At 34.8% G+C, this 17,249-nt stretch overlaps 1 protein-coding gene across 1 annotated transcript in view; it reads right to left on the minus strand.

The window, feature by feature from the left end:
• The window catches only part of Prip (prip), a 42,463-nt gene extending 36,193 nt beyond the window's left edge, over nucleotides 1-6,270 (minus strand). The window contains exon 1 of the mRNA XM_065217720.1: nucleotides 5,767-6,270. The gene's annotated coding sequence lies outside the window, so the exon portion shown is untranslated. The remainder of the gene's footprint in view (nucleotides 1-5,766) is intronic.
• Nucleotides 6,271-17,249: the final 10,979 nt, after the last annotated feature.

Here is a 17,249-nt window from a genome sequence, read left to right on the forward strand (position 1 = left end):
AATTGGTAGTTACTATTTTTTTTTATTTTTTTTGGTTATTCATGATATTGACGGTTACGAAAAATGATCAGAAACCCTATTAAGTTTTATCACCTACAACATATTAATTTAGTTTTTTGGATATGATGTACACTTGAATGAAAAATAAAAGTAATAATAAAATGTTTAAACGACGTCTATGGAAAATTTAATTTGGCTAGCTTTTTCGCATTTTAATACAATTAAATGCTACCAAAAATACATTTCTCAAAAGATTTGGCTGAAAACTTGGATTTCCCAATAGAATTTAATGGAGTATATGGGAAAAATATCAAGAGTTTTAAAATAGTTTTTTTTTCTCAATTAGTCCTCCCTCGCCCCACTGTGTATGATGGTGATTGCGGCTAACAGTAGTAGAACGAGTCATTGCACAATGGTCACAAAAGCGCATTTAGGAAAACAAATTTGTTTTCGCTAAACCATAAGTTTTACGATTACGGTGTCTTTGGAAAAGATTTTATATAGTTTTTGGGCAATTTTTTTATGCAAGTGAAATTAGGGTGGTCCCTAAGGATATTGAGTTAAAATATTTTTTTTTTAGTTATTTGAGATAGGCCAGCGCACTATTCTATAACTTTCTACACTTTTAGAATTTTTGATTATACAATTTATTTATCAAGCAACCAACTAGTTACCTCTATTAATTAAAAAGTTATTAAAGATTTCCGTGAAAAATACAACCCTTTTAAAACTAAACACAATTAAGCAAAAGGGACTCTCGTAGTTTTTACATTATAAAAGAATTAACTCATGATCAGTAAAATGCAACTAATTTCATAAAGATCATCTTACTCATTTTTTAGATAGGTATAAGCATTTGAAAAAAGTACATTTTTCATCAAAAATAATTTATAACTTTATAACCATGCGACATTGAAAGTTCTAAAAATTTCTAGATCAAATCATTTGCGAGAAATCGATGTACAAAAAGTTAATGTGAAACACTGAATTTGTAGGCGTCATCCTAATGTACATTTCAGTGCCAACATTTCAAAGGGGTGTAATTGCATTTGTAAACAATGGCTTTAGTCGTCGATTTCTCGCGAATGAAAGCTCACTCATGAAAATTAATGACACCAGCACGCAGAGGAATGTTTCCTGTATCCTGTATGTTTGTAATTTGGAGGTGTGGGTTTTCATTTGCGAGAAATCGACGTCTAAAGTCATTATTTACAAAAGCAATTACGCCCCTTTGAAATGTTGGCACTTATTTTTAACACCAGTTTAAAACGAGAACCATTAGAGATAGACAATTTGAATTTTTAACTAAGGTGCTTCAAATGAATTATTCTAAAACTATGTTTAAAATTGTGCAGGTTTAAAAACTAAAAAGTTGATATTTTGAATTCAATAACCATAGGAACCACCCTAATTTAGCTTACATAAAAAAATGTCCAAAAATGTATAAAAACATTACTGAAGACACCATTAACCTTAAGATAAAGCAAACATTTTTGTCTTCTTAAACACGGCTTTGGGACCATTGTGCATTTGTACAACCTCCCTCTAATCATCGTCGCTCACGACAGGTCTTATGCGGGCTATAACATTTAATGAGAAGAGGTTTGTTAGAACTAGATGATTGACTAAGATCTAGACAATCTCTCGCGATTTTCCGACCGGATGCATATGATTAGCCGGCTGACTCAAGTTTCGTTTAGCCGGTAAGAGGATAGGTGACGACTTTGCATGACTTCTGAGGAACATCGATTACACGGTTGCGCACCTGTTGGATCGGATGGTGTTCGGTAATTACCACTTTGATAGGATTTCAAATACGTACAAAGTGGATAGACATGTATTTTCTCGTATGCTTGAGATGGTGTTTTTTGCTTATTATCATCGGTCATCGTTTGAGAAGTAGGACACGCCTGACTTCTTATAAAATAAGAAAGAAGGCAACTAATTCCCTGCGGTTATTGTTGAGGGTATTCCCGGATTGCTTGCATGCTTCGTTCCCAATGCCATGCCAGGTATCTACATCAAGTCTGATTCAACTGCTGTGAGTCAAATTTAATTGATTTCCTTTCATCATAAATTTGAGTGGATAGATGGGGGCGACCCCGGCGTAGTGGTTAGCATCCATACCTCTCACGCCAAAGTCACGAGTTCAAATCTCACCCTCGGACAAGTCACGAACGACCCAAGAGCGTTAAAGTAACTATAATAATAATAATACTCATAATAATAATAATAATAATAATAATAATAATAATAATATAATAATAATAAAAGAGTGGATAGTGTTGTTAGAAAACACATTGGGGTTTTAACATCAATTTTAGCAATCATAGGAGTAGTCCCAAGGAAAACATTTTTTTGGGTTCTATTCCCAGTCCGGACTAAGCATTTTTCGGGTTGGAAAATTTTTCGACTTCCCTGCACAGATAAAAATTCTGACTTTTAATAGTGATGTAAACATTCATTCACGTAAACTTGTATTTCATTTCACGCAACCGACAATGTTGCTTACAACAATGGGCTTTTGTATACAATATTAGCTACATTGCATGAAATGTCTCAGAACTTTACATGATATATAATGTAAACTTATATGATATGTGACGCTCCATTTATGTGCATCATACTGAACAGAAATTTACACTATTTTTTTCAAACTGTGTGGGCAAAAGAGTATGATTGTACTTGCCATACAGGCATCGAAAGCTCTCAATTAATAACTGTGAAAGTGCAGCTGGAACACTAAGCTTAGAGCACACAATAAGCTAATATGCGATAAGCAATAAGCTTGAAATGCGAAGAAGAAAAAGAAAAAGAAGAAAAAGAAGGGTTCTGTTGTCACCATTTAATGATAAAAAATAAAATATGACTTTTTTTCTTAATTATTGGCGAGCAACATGAAATTTTACTTCCGCAACTGGTACAAATATTTAACTTTAGACTTGGCGTAAATTTACACGATACTTTTCGTAAATTTATGCTAAATTTTGCATAAATTAGCAATGCAAGCTTGTATATCATTGTGCTGTTGATGCCAACTATAGCTATAAATTAAACGATAGGAATTTTTACACGGTGGTTTCTTTTATGAGTTCCTGAAGTCATTAATTTCACCATATCTTTTAAAATGATTTAAAATACAATGTGCGCTGCTAATTGGTATTTTTCATTAAAATAATCTCCATAACATTTTGAATTTACACCGTATGAAAAATTCATGTAAATTTCTGCCAGATATAGCGCACATAAAATAGGATTTAATAGAGGAAAGATTTGAGCTTGTTGTATTGTTATGAAGTGCACTGTATTTATGTACAATACTCTCACAATTGCAATGCAGCGTTTAGAACTTTGTTTTGTTTTCCAGCATGCTTGAGTGATTTCTTGTGTGAAAATTTTGTCTAGCACGTTTTTCCTTTGGATTCAAAATAACTTAAAAATTATCAAATATTAACTGAAATACCTTAGTGGTGCGGAGTTGATCACTTTAAATTTTCAAGTTTTTTTGCTTGAAAAATATTGCCTTTGTTTACATCCTCTCAACACCGCTAAACTTAGAACTCGTTCATGAATTTCTCATTATTTGTTTACAATTGCTTGATTGAACAAATATTTTATATTATTCTCTTTAAAGTGGTTATCAAGTAAGATACTGATAAACATTAAGTTCAACGGTCGAATATGTTTTTTTTGCTTTCCCTCAGACCCGTTATGACGTTACAATCATAAGTGATAGTACTTTTTCATTGGTATGAATACATTTTGTCATCTTTTAATATATGTACACTTGTTTTATTACTTTACAGTTTAATTTAAGGGTTCAATTTTGAGTGTTGAGCACTAGTGTTTTATTTTTTTGAATGAATCGGTTTAAAGGAACGTAAGCCTTGGTGTTGGCTCTGATCGTTGGGGTTTTTGTCAATATTAGTTGAATTGTTTTTGAGAACCATTTCGAGTGATTCCGCACAAAGTACACGGGAGCAAGTGGGACTGTGGGGTAAATGAGAACAGCCATTTTTAAATCTGAATGCATAACCATTATGTGCGTGACGGAGTACCTGGCTGAATGATACGGTGTTGAAAAAAGCAAACTAATGTCAGGGTTAAGTGTGGGTGCGATAAAATGGAAAACTCATAATATTCATAAGTCAACTATCAAGCAGAAGCCATGCAAGCAAGTTAATAAAGATCATGTGCCAAATAAACTATATGAATGATCACGGATATAGTTATGGTGTTCACATGGGTTGTATGTAGTTTGTAAAATAGGAAGTATTAATCTGATGTTTTGGCAAAAAATCATAAATAAAACACATGAATAAAATAATAAGTTTTCGTAGCGGGGCCGAAAATATTTTCCATCGCACTCTTATAGTACGTTCAGACTACAGAGTTATAACATGTTATAGCGCTAACTTGATGGTGGTTTATGTGTTGTAATTATGTGACAACTGTTATAACATGTTATAATTGCTCAGTCTGACCAGCGCTTTAGGGGGATTGCTGTATACAGGATGAGTTAGAGAAACTTCCAGTGATTTCACGTTTGTGTGATTAAAGATATGTATGCAAATGTCAGCTTGGATTTTTAGTTTGTTTAGCGGGGTGGGTGTGTTGCTAGTGTCCACGGTGCAAAGTGCATAGATTGGCCTAGTAATTAAGGCAATTGGAGAAAGGGTCGAACATGACTGAGCTAAGTTGAAGGTTATATAGGGGAAATGGATGTAATGTCGGCCTAAATGCCCCTAATTTGGGCCCATACATACATTCAGCAATCGACTAAATTTTCAATAGCGACCAAAAATATCCTTAAGGACCGTCCTAATGACGCGTTAATCTAGAAAAAATTGATGAATAGCTGATTTTTAGCGATTGGCCCAATCTTAGATCTATAGGCCAACATTAGAGCCATTTCCCCTCTGTACTGCAAGTCGGACTCGATTACCCCCGCTGATTTTTCACTCTATCATTGAAATCAACATTACCAACAGTTTGGGAATTTTCTTCTCTGTCTGATGGTGGTGTTACTTTGCGTGATTGAATGGTCAATTGAAAGAAATCGGCGATGAAAATGAAAAAAAGTCTACTGCAGATAATCTAAACCCACCTGATAGCAAACATTATCGCGAGTGTTCCATTTTGATGGCCATTTTCCTCACTGTCAATTACTCTGGCTTGCTCTGTTCAGATGACTATCCCTCATAGAACATGTACGATGTATTATGTTCAACTATTAAGACATTAGATTTTCATGTTGAAGTTTATAAGATGTATAAGATATGAAGACCTTGAAGTTGAATCCCTTCAGTACACTCTAAGATTTTTTTACAGGAGTCAGTATTTTTTTACTGGGTTTTTGAATTGCTGAAAAAGTCGGTAAAAATTCAAATGACCGTTATCCGTAAGGAATCAATGAAATCGACCAATATTATTTTCTATCATTAAATAGGGTTAACATAACTAATTATAAACAACAAATCAGAACAAATTTTCTAATTAATAAATTTTCCACAGATTTTTAAACTTTTACCGAACAGTTCCGCAATTCAAAAACTCAGTAAAACCGTACTGACTCCATTAGTGTGTAAACAATTATCCATCAATAAAATTGTGTGTAAAGCCTAGTTAATAATAATATTGTAATACAAACGCAATATATTTTGTTTGTATAGTTACAACTAGAAGCATAACAAATACAACAAATTTATTTTTATCATCACAGTCCACGCAAGTGCTCTAAACTCACAATATATTATCTACGCTCACCTGTAATTGAAACCTTAAGCAAATGCCACCGTAATTGAGCCTCTATTTGTAGACAAGTTTTCACGCATTAATTGCACGTTCTGAAGCAACACAATTAGCTCCACAAATATTTTGTAACACCGGTATACTTTCACTACCCTTTATCAACCACTAGAGAAGACACACATTCGGTTGGAAATTGTTGTTTTCCGCTCCGTTTAGTGGATGGTATCTACTGGTACAAATTATAGATCACTCGAGCACTTCATTGATAACCAGCAATGTTTCGTAAATGTCCGCGAGTTTTGTTTGTGTTCCTTTTTTACTCCAAGACTCTTCCGCCACCAACGCACAATAACACGGTGTGATAAAAATCGTCCGAATCTCACTACCCGTCACTCAGATTTTACTGACTTCCCGCAATTATCTTCGTTTTATCACTACTGGACGGAGGAACATACTTGCCAGTCGGAACTGCGTTGCCTCAGTGCCGGTCAAAATACGAACTCACACTATTCGTGCCAGAACGTTATATTAACGCTTTTATACGAACCACGAGCCTCTCCGCTTAGCTATGTACCAGTAGGCTTACAATGCATCACACAACTGGTCATTCATTTGGAATACGATCCCGTGCACGGAGTAGCGCAGAGCGAGCAATCAACAGCAGCGTTTGGCGCGCTCAACATCTTTGGGTAAAGCTGTTTACCTCTCGATAGTGCTACACGCTTTCGGTTTTCGGTTGGGTTCAAAACTGAAAAATAATCGTTTGTTCGGGAGACATTCTTTCTCCTATGAGAGGTAAAAGTCAATATTAAGTTTTAAATTTGTTCGCTCAATACAAGAAAAAAAAATAATAATTCAAAGTTCATCCACCATTAGCACCTCGATATGATACTCTTTTATATAATTAAGAACTTTGTTTCTAAATGGTATTTTTTTAAATTTTTAATAGCCTGAGCGAAAAAAATTCTGAGTGATTATTTTTAGCCAGGCGTCTACTTTGGTGCAAAATACGCAATACAAATCCGTTCATAAAAGTGTGGTGAGAACACACGCTATTCTTTTTTTTAACTCTTTATTTGTTTCATATTCAAAATAAATTACATTTAATTTTAACTTAGGTGCTCCAGTTACTACAGTTACTTACCAGCCTTAATTGTTATGATATATCTAAGTGTTTTTACATTGTTCCTGCCTTGGAAATTCAGTATTTTAAACAGGTTTTTTAACCCTACATGTCAGTATAACTCATCATTCGAAATTCTATGTACCTCGGTAGTGCTGTACCAGGGAGGCAACTTCAAAATTATCTTCAGAACTTTGTTCTGAATCTTTTGAAGTACTTTTTTCCTGGTAGTGCAACAACTGGACCATATTGGCACAGCGTAAAGCATGAACGGTCTAAAAACTTGTTTAAATATTAGGCAAACTTTGGATTTCCTGTTTATAAGAGGATACACACATTTGATATATTTGTTACAATTGGCTTGAATGCCCTCAATGTGATCATTAAAAGTTAATTTTTGGTCAAGTACTAATCCAAGATATTTCACTTGGTTTGACCAGGAAATTGGAACTCCGTTCATAGTGCCTATGTAACTGACTACTACTTGGTTTCAAAAATGAAGCTCTAGGCTTATGTGGAAATATAATAAGTTGGGTTTTGGAAGCGTTGGGAGAAATCTTCCATTTTTGTAAATAAGAAGAGAAAATATCTAAACTTTTCTGCGTCTACTGCAAATAACACGAAGACTTCTTCCTTTAGCGGAAATGCCTGTATCATCAGCGAACAAAGATTTGTGTGAGGCAAATCAGGGAGGTCCGAAGTGAAAATGTTATACAATATAGACCCAAGAATGCTACCCTTAGGAACTCCTGTTCTAACAGGTAGTCGTTCAGATTTGGAATTTTGATAATTTACCTGCAGAGTTCTGTCAGTTAAAAAAATTTAAACTAATTTCATAATATAAAGTGGAAAATTAAACTTTTTCAATTTAGCAATCAATCCTTCATGCCAAACACTGTCGAATGCTTTTTCTATGTCTATAAGAGCAACTCCAGTTGAGTAGCCTTCATATTTGTTTGAACGAATTAAATTGGTAACTCTTAAGAGTTGATGAGTAGTTGAATGCCCATGGCGAAATACAAAATGCTCATCTGCAAAAATTGAGTTCGTATTGATGTGAAGCATGATTCTATTCAAAATTATTTTTTCAAAAAGTTTACATATTGAAGAAAGCAAACTCATTGGACGGTAGCTAGAAGCTTCAGCAAAAGTTGTTCCAATTTTGAAGCCGGATAAAAAGGCTTCAATATTGGAACAACTTTTGAATTTTTCCATTTATCAGGAAAGTGTGCCAAATGGAAACACCTGTTAAATAATTTTACCAAGAAAGACAAGGTACTCTCTGGGATTTTTTGATTTCCATCATCATGTGGAGCTTTCATATTATGAAACTTTTAAGTTATAGATCTTACTTCGTCCAAATCAGTCCCCCAGGAATCATTACAACTATTTTCCCGAGAGAAGATATTCAGATAATCCCGAGCAACCTGATTCTCAATAGGATTAGTAAGACCCAAACTGAAATTATGGGAACTCTCGAATTGCTTAGCAAGTTTCTGAGCTCCTTCTTTATGCGCTGGAATAGGCTTTTGAGGTTTTTTCAAAATTTTTGTGAGTTTCCAAAAAGGTTTGGAACTCGGGTCTAATTTAGAAACATTATTTTCAAAAGTTTTGTTCATCAGGGCAGAGAATCGCTTTTTAATTTGTTGTTGCAAATCCCGCCAGATAACTTTCATGGCAGGATCGCGTGTTCTTTGATATTGTCTCCTAAGGACATTTTTAAGTCGGATCAAGAGCTGAAGATCGTCGTCTATTATAATTGAATCGAATTTAACCTCGTATTTTGGTACTGAGGCAGCTTTTGCTTCAACTATAGAAGTAGTCAGAGATTCAAAAGCATAATTAACATCATTTTTGGTTTGCAAAGGAATGTTTGGATCGAAGCTATATTCCATAAATGTTCGATATTGCTTTCAATCAGCTCAATGGTAATTGAAAGTAGAGCTGTTGGGATAAGAAATTATTTCATGGGATATTTCAAAAGTTACTGGAAGGTGATCACAACAGAAGTCAGCATGGGTAACTAATTGGCTACAAAGTCGACATGAATCAGTTAAGACCAAATACACACGCTATTCTGATTCTACCCAGTGAAGGGACATCCACATTACACGTTAACTTGAAAGTACCCATTAATGGTTAAAAAAGACCCATTTTGAAGAAAAGTGGCTTAACTCATCAAATAAGTAAATTTGTTACCCATTAATGAGTATCTATTACCCATTAATGAGTAACCGTTACTCGTGAATGGGAATATTTTACCTCATTAATGGGTACTTTCAAGTTAGTGAATCCGGATTCGGACGCGTTGCGGGAAGTGACAAGGTAAATCTTTGCTAAATGTCAAATTTACGTCAAAGCAACGCAAACGGATCTAATGCAGGAAGGCCGCGTAGAAGGTACCCGACCAACAAATCGTGAAACTTCTTCAAAGTTCTTTATACAAAAATAAAGATTTATGTCGGTAAATCTTTACGTTTAATTTTCTATGAATTCATGATGTATTAATTTAAAAATATTTAATGATCGATGCTTACATTTAAGATAATTTATTTATCAGTCGTATGATAGTAACATATAAAGCTGCTTTACTAAATTTCGTTCAATTTCGTTTGGTATTCTTTACAAATATTCATCTAAAAATATTTAAATGCTGATACCATCGTAGCTTTGAACTTTGGCAAAGAACAGCAAAGATTTCCATCGATGCACATTTATAATCTCCTTGTTGTCGGTTTGCATCACTGGGTAAAGAGCGTTTGATACGCACCAGATGACAGATGGCAATGTTTATATTATTTATCGACATATTTGACCCTTCATCGGAAGAAGTAGGATGGTAAATGAACGGGAACTTGAACTATTTTTAATAAGTGTGATTACATTTGCAAAAATCACCATATTAGCCGCCCCTCTGTGGTACTTTGTATGGAACCGAGCTGTCAATTTGTTAGTTTTGTGTCAAACGTGGTTATTTTGCATTAAATCTTGAGTGTTTTTTTTATATTACTTCATACGCGAAGTTAACGATTTTCAGAGTTGGTTGGAAATGCTAACATGAAGCTTTAGTGTGATGATTTATTAGCTAGAGAATGATCTTTAGAAGAATGTAGGTGGATAGTTCCGTTAGAGTACGGCAGTATGAAAATTGAATAGAAGTTGACGCACATTTTTGCCTAGCCCGTACGATGTACGCGGGGACTTGAAGTATGTCTCCAAGTCCACAGAAAAACTGTCGCTTTAATGGCCCTTCGCTCATTTTCAACTTCTATTCAATTTTCATACTGCCGTACTCTAACGGAACTATCCACCTACATTCTTCTAAAGATCATTCTCTAGCTAATAAATCATCACACTAAAGCTTCATGTTAGCATTTCCAACCAACTCTGAAAATCGTTAACTTCGCGTATGAAGTAATATAAAAAAAACACTTTGAATGTAACAACTCAAGGCGGGAGTAGCCGTCAACAATGCTGATGATGGTACAGCACGCAACAACCACCCTACTGCTTTCTCTCTAAGATGATCACGTTGGTCATGACGAGAGGAGCAACACAATAGTTGGGTAAAGAAGAACTGCATTATAACACACCATCGACTGGAAATGCTCTCGCGACGTGGGGCTTTAGGTAGTGATGAAAACGTCGCTAGAACTATTCCACAGCCGCAGTCAGTTTATGAGCAACAAGAGGGACGCACATTTTTGCCTGTGGACTTGGAGACATACTTCAAGTCCCCGCGTACATCGTACGGGCTAGGCAAAAATGTGCGTCATCTTGAAAAACTGTCGCTTTAATGGCCCTTCGCTCATTTTCAACTTCTATTCAATTTTCATACTGCCGTACTCTAACGGAACTATCCACCTACATTCTTCTAAAGATCATTCTCTAGCTAATAAATCATCACACTAAAGCTTCATGTTAGCATTTCCAACCAACTCCATTAAATCTTGATTTTAAAATTGGGATTTTTACAAAGGTAGCAATATTTTGAAAAAGATATTTAAATTTCTTTATGAAATGGTGACGATCGCTATCGAGTTTTCTTATGAATATCTTTGAAGATCAATACATCGAAAATTAAAAAAACGAAATGGTTGATCGGGTACAGAATTGTTAAAATCTGGGTAAACTAGTTTTGTTCTGATGAGTAGAATCTACCCAGATTAGATTAATTGCACGTTTATCAAACTTAAAACTGCACTGTTATGAAAGGGAGGTTTTTGCGCTGTCAGCGAAATATTAAATGTTCTAAATATCCTATAATACACTACTACTGAGAATTTAACAGCTATGGAACTGTTTGAATGGCGTTATTGGAAAGTATATTATATGTTTCGTCAGTGCAATTCGATACTGTATTGCTTGCATTGTTTTTTAAAAAGCATTGATACCCTAAGCTGTTTCGGCCATTTTAAAAGTATTGGTGAATCATCAAGAGAATCCTCAAAAAGTGTTCATAATAAGTTGATCATATGAAAAAATCAAAACAAAATGGCGAACATCGTAAAATGACTTAATTTAACAATTCAATAAGGTTATGCAAAACCCAGTGGAAGGTGTCAACCGTAAAGTCCGTGTATTCGTATTTGACAAAGAATAGAGTGAACTCGACAATATCAAGGTCTAATGTGAGAGTAAGCTGCAAGAAAAACACAAAACAGATCATTCATTTATTAACACATTATATGTAGGCTAAAAATCTAGTATTTTATGAGATTGTATCTTCGCTTTGATTTCTATAGGCCTTCATAGTACGCCTGAACGTACAGAGTTATAACATTATATAGAGCTATGTTGATGGTGGTTTCTGTGTTGCAATTATTTGACAACCGTTATAACATGTTATAACTGCTCAGTCTGGCCAGCGCTTAAGCAAAAAGTTAACGTTTCGAGAAAAAGCGGATCTGTTAGATTTTATCTTCACCGGAGGTGTAATCTGATCGATTTCTGTGAATTGGGAACCTCAAAAAAGAGGAAATTGAAAAATGGTCCAAATTTTTTTTCTCGCCCTTTTTTGCCAGCGAAATTTCATGATTTTTCACTTACTTCAAAATTATAGGATATTATCGAAGACAACAAATCAAGAAGACTGCCGCTCAAAGGTAAATGCTTCGAACGAATTTGATAGCAAAGATTACATCCTCAGACGAAGGGTTTGTGTATTTGCTCATTTTTCTATGCGTTGCTTCCACCTTCACTCAAGCGCAGCGTTACTGTATCTGTCGCTTGGATTCTGGCAAAGTTGCCAGTCTTCTTGATTTGTTGTCTTCGATATTATTCACCTTTCAATGTTTGTTGGGCTGTAAACCGAACATGGAACCAGGAAGAACCGTTGCATGGTATCATTGACTGTATTGAAGTGAGTAAATTCTTACACTATTTTCCAAATTTATAAAAATATCGGAAAGAAAACGAGGGGCATGGAAAATAGGCATTTAATTTTTAGATTAAGCGTTAAATTTAATTCCTCAAATGGAAATACTTGTTTAAATATAAAACCATATAAAATAAGCTATTTTCATTGTTTGACTATATTTTTTTTTCAAATAATTTTCAGCCGGAAATCAAATTACCTAATACAGAAGCTTCACTTGTCATCATGTCAGCGACATTATTTGAAGATGGTGACTGCAACGTTATTTGGAAGTACATCTCAATTCCTGTCGGATACAACCTACCGGGCACCTTTACTCTACTGTTGCAAGTTTTCGCAGTATTTAATGTAAAATCGAAAGCAACATATCAAGAAGAAGACTGGCAACGCTTCCGGTATGAGACAGGCAGAATAGCGTCATCTGCCGCTCAAAGGTAAATGCTTCGAACGAATTGGATAGCAAAGGTTCCATCCTCAGAATAAAAGTTTGTGTATTTGCTTATTCTTCTATGCATGGCTTCCACCTTTGCTGGAGCGCAGCGCTACTGTGTCTGACGCTTGGATTCAGGCAAAGTTGCCAGTTTTCTTGATATGTTGTCTTCGGTAAAATGCTCCCCACCGGACAAGAGTTTTTACTCTTTCTTTTATGCATACTGCTTCAAAATCAAAGCATTGAGTACCACTGGCAATAAGTTTGTAAGTCAACTCAATTAATTGATTTATTTTTTTTAAATTTATTATGTGATGTTAAATTAGCAAGAAAAGATAAATAAATGTTGGTTGATTGATATATGCAATTTAAATTTTCAAATGTATTTAAATTTATTAATATTTGCTGAAATCTCGGTAGAATTTATATGAAATTGTTTACTTTTTTTGCTGAGATTTCAGTTTTACAGTGCCGAGGTGAGATTTTCGGTAAACCACACAAACTATCATTTTTTTCCAAACCGAGATTAACGGCAACAATTTATTCGCTTCGATCTCTATACAGGCCTTTATATGAGATTTTCACTTCGCTTCGACCTCTATACAGGCCTTTAGACAGCGTCGTGTTCGATTAAATACCTTTTGTGGCGGTTAGCTCCAGCTCGGATTAACCCTGTTTGGACGATCTGTAAAATATTCGCTTAGAGCCGTGTTGATTAACTCTAATGTCGACATCAAAGCAGCCGGACATTATTATTATTTTTTAGATCTTTATTAAGGAGACTTTTAGCCGTGGGCTGGTTCGTCTCTGAGCCGGACATTATTGTTCGGGATTTAATCCGAGGATAATACATACCATTTGTGTCTGCGGCCATCAACTGTTTTCGAAACGTTAAAAAAAAAAATAAAAAATTTAAACATTAATTTCACTCTATTTTCTCAATCTTTTAAATTTGTCGAACCACTTAACGGAATCCCTTTATGAAGAGGAGTGTGTTGGTTTATTTCCTTTTAATTCCGTTATAATTGCTTATCTTTTGACAGATACGGGTATTTCGTCTATTACTTGCAGACTTCATCAGTGCCAAGTACTCAACACCACTAATTTCTCACCAAAACACTTTGTTTGTTTGTTACAAAATGCGGCTGATTTTGAGTTGCCGATAACAGAATAACACTAGAGCCTTGAAACGAGCTAGTTAACACTAGAGAAAGAAGCGAGAAGTCGGATCTGCAGTCAATTGAACTGCCTGCCACAAAAGTGCAGCCAATCGAGCAAAAGTGGGCAGAAAACAAATCTTATTGATATCGCTCCAAAAATAATACGACAATATTTCAATAAAATAAAACGATCATGGGTAGGATTAGCAATAGAATTACTAAGGCGTTGAATTAAAAAAGATGAAAATAAATGAATCACCATATATGTATCTTGAATAACCTTTGATCTCAAATCTAAATTTTCAGCAACAACAACAATACGCGATGAATGCGACGAGTCATGCAAGGTGTTAACAACGTTAAGGGATGCTAGTGCGTGTGTGAAAATATCATCTTGTTGCCAGTTATGTTATTTGTCTTCGCGTTACTCTCTCATAGGGCTCTACTTAACATGCAGTACAAATGGAATGGTTGCCGAAAAAAAAGAGGTTGCCAACAATAGTCACACTCACCTGAGGAGTGTTGTAAAACGATAATTTAAATTTAAACAAATAAACATGTCATATGTGAAGCTGAGAAAATGCTATTAAAAGCACGGATGCTGCTTACACTGACTACGAAAGTTCTCCTATCACCGTGGTTCAGTAATACGTACGATGTACGATGTACGATATCCTCGCCTACCCAAAGTTTAATTATTAGCCAAATTATTCTCAAAAGTTGACATTGCATGAAGATCAACTGTGTATACCTCGTTGCGAGATAACGTCCGGTGTCGATTTACTCTGATAATCTTTGGTAATATTGATTTTCTTCCGATAGAACTTGCCTTCGGGACATCGGTCAGTCTCTGAATGAACAATATTATCAAAAATATTGCAAATGGATTTTTTTGTTATTTATCCGTTATGTATGCGACCAGCTCCCACGGTGAAGAAAAAAGCAAAAAATCCACCACACAGATAAGGGTTAAGTTTTTAACGTCTTTTTTAATGTATTGTTTACAAAAAAAAAGTTTTAATTTTTTTTTCTAGAACTTCTACAACTTTTTTTTTGCTCGATTCAAATTTACCGAACTTTAACACATATGTGAATGATTGCACATAACAAACAATATGCGAAGTTTAATGAATTCATCTTTTTGTCCCTTTAAGCTTGATTGGACCTTTTGTTTATTCGAAGTTTTGTCCCTTTAAGCGAAAACAACATATCAAAAAGACTGGCTAGTTTTCACGACTGCTAAAAGATAGATAAAATAGCCTCATCTGCCACTCAAAGGTAAATGCTCCGAGCAAATTTGATAGCAAAAATCTAAACTTAGAAGATATGTGTGTGTATTAGCGCTTCCACGTTCACTCAAGCGCAACGCACAGTAAAAAAAAAATGTAATATCGATCAACGCAATTCAAGCTGATGTAATGATGAATAATGATGTAATAGCAAAAGGCAGATACAATATTACATCAAGGGATGTATTTTGTTCGCAAAATCGGTAAACATCGTTCAACGTAATATTACACAACCAGCTGGGCAGTCAACATCTTTTTTATTCTGTGATATAGACTTCTCTGACGTTTGTGAATTCCATAAGTATTAGTGCAGAACTTTGGGTAAATTCAAAGGTTTTCATGCACTCATACATATAATTTACCCAAAGTTCTGCTCTAATACTTGTGCACTTCACAAACGTCAGAGAAGTCTATATGTCGCTTGAAATCTGGCAATGTTGCCAATCTTCGCTGTATGTAAGTTTTATTCGATCATTTTAACCTCCATAATGTTGTCTCTTTGACCATTTCTCATAAATTCATCTCATACATATGGTCTTCTGAGGATGTCCACAAAGCACGTTTTTGAGAGATTTTATACCGTGCACAGCAAAAAAATAATTTTGATATCACGTCAAAGTGGATGCACTACAATCATGTCGAAAATATGGTGTAATATTACTTGCTAAAAAGGACAAAATTATCATTAATACAATGCATGAACTGACATTACGCTGCTTTTACTGCATTTGTTTATTTATGTGGTCATAAAAATTACATGAAATTTTCGACATGATTGTAGTGCATCCACTTTGATGTGATATCAAAATTATTTTTTTGCTGTGTGGACAGTTAGATAATGAAAAAAAAAATCTGTGTGGGCCGATGACAATAATGTTCCCAAAAAAATTGTTCACGTGTTCTATAGATAGCTCCTTATGAATTTGAACAACGAATCATTTATACTGAACACTGCCATTGCGTGATGCGTGGTAAAATGTAATATGATCAAACGACTGATGAAAGGCCGCAAACAGCTGGACAACGAAGCCCACAATATTTATTTTCATTAAATTTCAGAGACACAATAATACAGGGAGAATATGAAAAAGCAAATATCACTTTCACTGTATTTGTTATGTGTTATTTTCAATATCAACCTAAATGCTCGCGTAACTATTGAAAGGAGCCTATCGGTTTTTGTTATCAAAACATGTAAGGCCCTTTTCAAATGTTACGCGATAACGTGATCAATGGTCAATTAGCTAAATTTAATTCATTCGACATACTACCGAAAAAACTGCTTACATGTGCCATAATTCATGTTCGGCATTATAGTAATTGAATAGATAGGTTCGATATTCACATACCGCACATATCTATCTATGTACCTATCTACATCCTACGCTTCAACCATAAGCCATACATTTGCGATTAGTATCCAGCAATAACGTGGCGTTCCATCAGCAGATATCCCTAATAAAGAAATACCATAAACGAATGATAACCCAAAAAGTCGAACTTTTCCACAAATGGTTTGGATGATACCCCGAACACGTCGTTAAGCAAAATAACCATAACATTTTTATTAGGGTAGGCTAGTGATTGTTTTATGATGACCTTACAGGACAATAGCCAGAATCGCACTGTAAGTTAGCGATGTAGATGTCATAAATGCGCTTCAGATTATGGCCATCATTTACTGCATCGCCGAATATAGGTGCTGTGCAACACATTTTAAACGAATGTCACTTGCTTAATTTGGTAGATGATGATGTGTTGGTTCTTCAGTCGTATCCAAGAAAGCAAAACATATGAAGATGCTTTCCGCATAGGTCATCTGTAATGCTTACTATTGTTTAACAATTTTGTAAAAGGGGCGACCCCGGCGTAGTGGTTAGCATTCATACCTCTAACGCCAAAGTCACGAGTTAAAATCTCACCCCGGACAAGTCACGAATGACCCAAGATCGTTAAAGTGACTATAATAATAAAAAAAAAAAATGTTAAAAAGACAATCATTCAAGTTTTACGTAATATATTATAAATGATTATATACTAAACGTACACTAGCTGAAAGAGATTTTATGAATATTTTCAAAATACTCACTTATCGTAGACAAATGTTGGCCACTGTCAA

This window comes from Ochlerotatus camptorhynchus, unplaced genomic scaffold (assembly GCF_037179485.1).
Source record: "Ochlerotatus camptorhynchus isolate MF236.1 unplaced genomic scaffold, CSIRO-AGI_Acam_v1.1 ptg000078l, whole genome shotgun sequence".
Classification (NCBI taxonomy): Eukaryota; Metazoa; Arthropoda; class Insecta; order Diptera; family Culicidae; genus Ochlerotatus; species Ochlerotatus camptorhynchus.